We start from the raw sequence: 4,566 nt of genomic DNA on the forward strand, positions 1-4,566 counted from the left end.
ATATTATAGAATTATTATAGAAATTATTATTTTAAAAAACTATTATTAACATACTATTATTAAAAATGCAGAGTGAAATACAGTCGACCCTCTCCGGGTACACTTATCAAATCAACAATAAATAGAAAAAAATCGCAACAAATGCCACAAAAATATTTTGGAATTTCTGATAAATAAATAATAATAATAATAATAATAAATAAGAATAAAAACTAACTTTTCAGAAAAGAAACATATATGACGATAGTAGTTCGAAATCAGAATTTCATAAACAACAAAGATTGTAATCCAGATTGGTGTAGGGACATTTAGAGTCATCAGATTGAGTACTACTGTTTAATCCGATTTAGAGATTCGATTACATAAACACCCACTAACTCCATGTTAATAATTTGTTTATTAAAATGAAATATAATTTTTAAATTATAAAAACAATTATCACTGTTGTAGTATTTAATAGTTTTATTAATATTTACAATTAATATTTACAATCTCATAACAATTTTTTGAACTGTTTTAAATTTACTATCATTTTTCCGCATCATGAACATAACACACAAAACTGGCGTGATGGAAAAGTGCGGAAAAGGGCACATAAATAAAATCGCATGTAATGTATCATTACTTTTTTGATCTTGATATCTATCTTTATGCACTCAGATTTTGTCATTTTTCTTCATTTGTCTCTACATTACGCAATTCCGTCATACCAATCAGCATCAAATTATTTTAACCTCTCAAAATATGACGGTTTACAAGAACAATGACGCACTCGCTATTCCGCAACATCAAATGCGGAATAGTGCTGAATGATTGTTTCAATGACGCATTCTCTTTTCTGCAGTTCTATTCTGCACTGTATGATTTCACCCTAAATGTTGAGGCATGAATCCAACCGCTATCTTATCTATGATCCAAACACTCTCTACTATGTCTATCGTGTCGCTAAACTGAAGTTAGCTGAAGTATCAAACTAAAAAATACTCTATATATAAAAGTAGCGCATAGGTTCTTCATTTTTTATTTATCAACCACAAAATAATAAGAAGATCAAACTCAAGTGACCGATGAAAAGTGTGGTCATGAAAAAAGTGGTTTCGAAACACGGTTTCGGAAAAATATGAACGAACTGACGAGCGTTGTCGGAGAAAACTGTGAACTAAAATTTTCCAACAGGGGGCTCATTCTTGAGCACGTACGAATAATTTTCTCATATGAAAATGATAGTTTTTCGATTGTGATTGGTCAATATGGAATTGCTATTTTCGTATATATGATATTTGTTCAAGAATAGGGCCCCAGTTTGTATATCGTATGCATGCGAAATACTCCGTGGTATGTACTACATGGGCTGAAAAGTTCCGGGATTTTAATGAAAATAAGCGTTTTTTGGGCAAAGTTATATTTATTCCTCAATATAGTTGCCTTCGAGGGCGATACACTTGGTATAGCGATTTTCCAACATTTCGATGCTCTTTCTGTAGTACGAAACGTCCAAGCCTTCGAAATACGCCTTGGTTTCCGCGATGACTTCCTCATTCGTGAAACTCTTTCCCTGGAGCCACCGCTTGAGGTTTGGGAACAGATAATGGTCGCTGGGGGCCAAGTCTGGAGAATACGGTGGGTGAGCAACCAATTCGTAATTGTTCTAATTTGGCCATCGCTTTCAAGGACGTGTATGACAGTGCGTTATCGTGATGGTACAGAACGAAGGCGAAAGTAGCGCCACTTAAACGATTGTAGCTTGTAAACGAATGAACGAAATGTCATGAAACTTCATACATAAACTAGTGATAGATGAAATGAATCATGTTTCTAGTAGCGCCACGTATTGAAAAATCCCGGGACTTTTCAGCCCATGTAGTATGTACATACATATACACGTGTGATCTGTGATCAAGTGACAGTCAATACTTTTAACTTTTCGCGCAAAGCGCGATGGTATTAAAATCACAATGCCTCGATTTTCTGTGGGTTTTCCGAAATTATATTTTGAGCCCACTTTCAAATTTTGAGTTTGATCCTCCTTCTTATTACACCGTGTATTACACTATGTATTACACTAACCATGCCCTATATCAATAATATTAGGTATGGGAAAAAGTTCGTGACGTTTTTTAATGCCATCTAACGGGAAAAACGCCACGAACTTTTTCTCACACCTAATATTAATTACACCTTATTGGACTACGACCTAATACTAAATGCTTATTGGACTGGGTCACAAATAGTGATTGAAATAATCAATAAAAAGGGTATCGATATTTCGTTCAGACCAAAGGAATATGCTATTTTGATATAGCTTTAATATTTAATATTTAATATTTAATATTTTAACTTTGGTAGTTTTAATATCGAGTGGCTACGTCCATGATGGAAGGCATAACGTGGTGCATCGACATACAGAATGGACTATTGATGGCGGTGATGGGGGTAGAAATATGAGTAGAGTGAGAGGCAGATAAATGAATAAATGTTCTTTCTCTATTTACTAAGGCCATTCATAGTCAGATCTTATTCAAGACCGTCTTTAAATACGATCTTAAGAAGTCGAACGAACTAATTAAAGGGCTGCATTAACATCTTAAGACATTATTTAGGGCTGCTGTACACAAAATTCCGCAGTAGGGACTATAAGACGTAAATTTAAGTCAATAAACCAATCAGGATATTGCTTTAGGTCTACGTATCTAACGGAAATGGAAATAACAAACTTATCCATAATCTTGCAATAATAAGGTAAATTTTAATCGGTTGAAATTAGCCTTATGGATAAGTTTACTGCTATTTCTCTTTTCGTTAGTCCAGATTTACAATAGGTGTTTTAAGCTTTAAGACGTAAGAAATTGATCAATTACAATCGAATGCAAGAAGAATAATTGATTATGATTCGTCCATTCCTTATGGCTTAAGACTTAAAAATCTATTGTATATCCGGGATTAGAGTACGTAGATCTAAAGCAGTATCCTGATTGGCTCATCGACTTGAGTTCACGTCTTAAGATTACAGAAATTTTGTCTGCGGCAATCCTTAAGACAGTCTTGAAATAAGAATCGAATACCAGCCTAAACCTGATTAGTTATTGTTGATTTAGCAGTACTGCTCCAACTAATCAGACTTAGTAAACAAAGAAAGAAAGTTCATCCATTTATTTGCCTCTCACTCACCTATGGCACTCAGTAGGTATTCTATAGTTTAATGTGATCCCCTTATTGTCCGAAATCCGCTAGGGACATTGTATAATAAGAGGCCTCCTTGGTCCTGGAGAGCGATTCCGTAATTATCTTTACACGTGCTCCTACCGACAATTGTCGGTGTTGTTGCGCAGCTTTTTCACCATATAAAATATCTGTGCAACGACACCGACAACTGTCGGTAGTAAAGACATAGAGGCTCCGCAAAATAAAAGGAATAGAGAATAGAGAACAGAGAATAAGAATTTCAATCAGAAACTGTGTATTCCACAATACATGATTTCTGATAGGTTCAAATTCTTATTCTGTTCCCTCTTCCTTTTATTGTGCGGAGTACCTTACGGAATCGCGTCCCTGGAATGCGTTTGGATTCTTCATTCGATGGGAGGTTGCTAGGTGGCTAGGAGAGTGGACTCTAGTTTCTAGAAGTTACCTGGGTGGGAATCCGAACGCGACCAAGAAGCGATAAAATCGAAAGGGTTATTCGCATCGCATGCCCAAATTATCCCAAAGAGCACTTGAATCACACAAGTAAGATCACAATGACGTTTGGAGTTGCATTCGTGTGCTCTAATGTTCAGTGACACGAACGGATTTAAGACAAGTGAACATCCTAAGTGAATCTTAATATAATCCGAGACCACTCAAATGGATCGGATGTGCCTCGTTTTGTTTCAGGTATTTTGTGTTACCTCGATTATTTGAAAAGCGTTTTTATTTTTACAAAATAAATGCGTTTTTAATAAATAAAAAAGTTATAAATTAAAATGTCAAGGCTTTTTAAAAAAAAAAGTAAATGTAGTTAACTAATAAAATTCGTCTTTTATTATATTCGTATAACGCTATAAATTTCAAATGTTTCGACTTATAAAGTCTTCATCAGTGATAATAAAAAAAATTTATTAAATGCGTTTTTATACAAAATGAATCTGAAATATTTTTTTCAATACAGAACGTTTTCAACTATTACGCGTGCGTAACATGTCCCAATTGTATCATCTTCTGAGGTGAGACAAATGGAGCATACTCTTAATTGATCCATGGAGTATGTGATGCGAACATCTAATCATCATATTGGTTCCGATAACGTGAATGTATTGGAGCGTACAACACGAACAAACCTAAATGCGTTTTTGATATAAATATAAAAATATAATATAACAATATAGTATAATATTAATAAAATAATAAAATAAAATAAAAAGAATAATTACTAGGTGTACAACTTTGCTTCCGCCGTTTTTTTTCCGAAATTCGAGGCTTTATTGTAAAAAACTGGTTATACATTTATGATTCAAAGTATTGTCCATCGCTGGCCACTACTTTCTCCCATCTTTCGGGTAGCGTACGAATCCCGCGTCGAAAAAACTG

The sequence above is a fragment of the Atta colombica genome, unplaced genomic scaffold (assembly GCF_001594045.1).
Source record: "Atta colombica isolate Treedump-2 unplaced genomic scaffold, Acol1.0 scaffold21, whole genome shotgun sequence".
In the NCBI taxonomy this organism is placed as follows: Eukaryota; Metazoa; Arthropoda; class Insecta; order Hymenoptera; family Formicidae; genus Atta; species Atta colombica.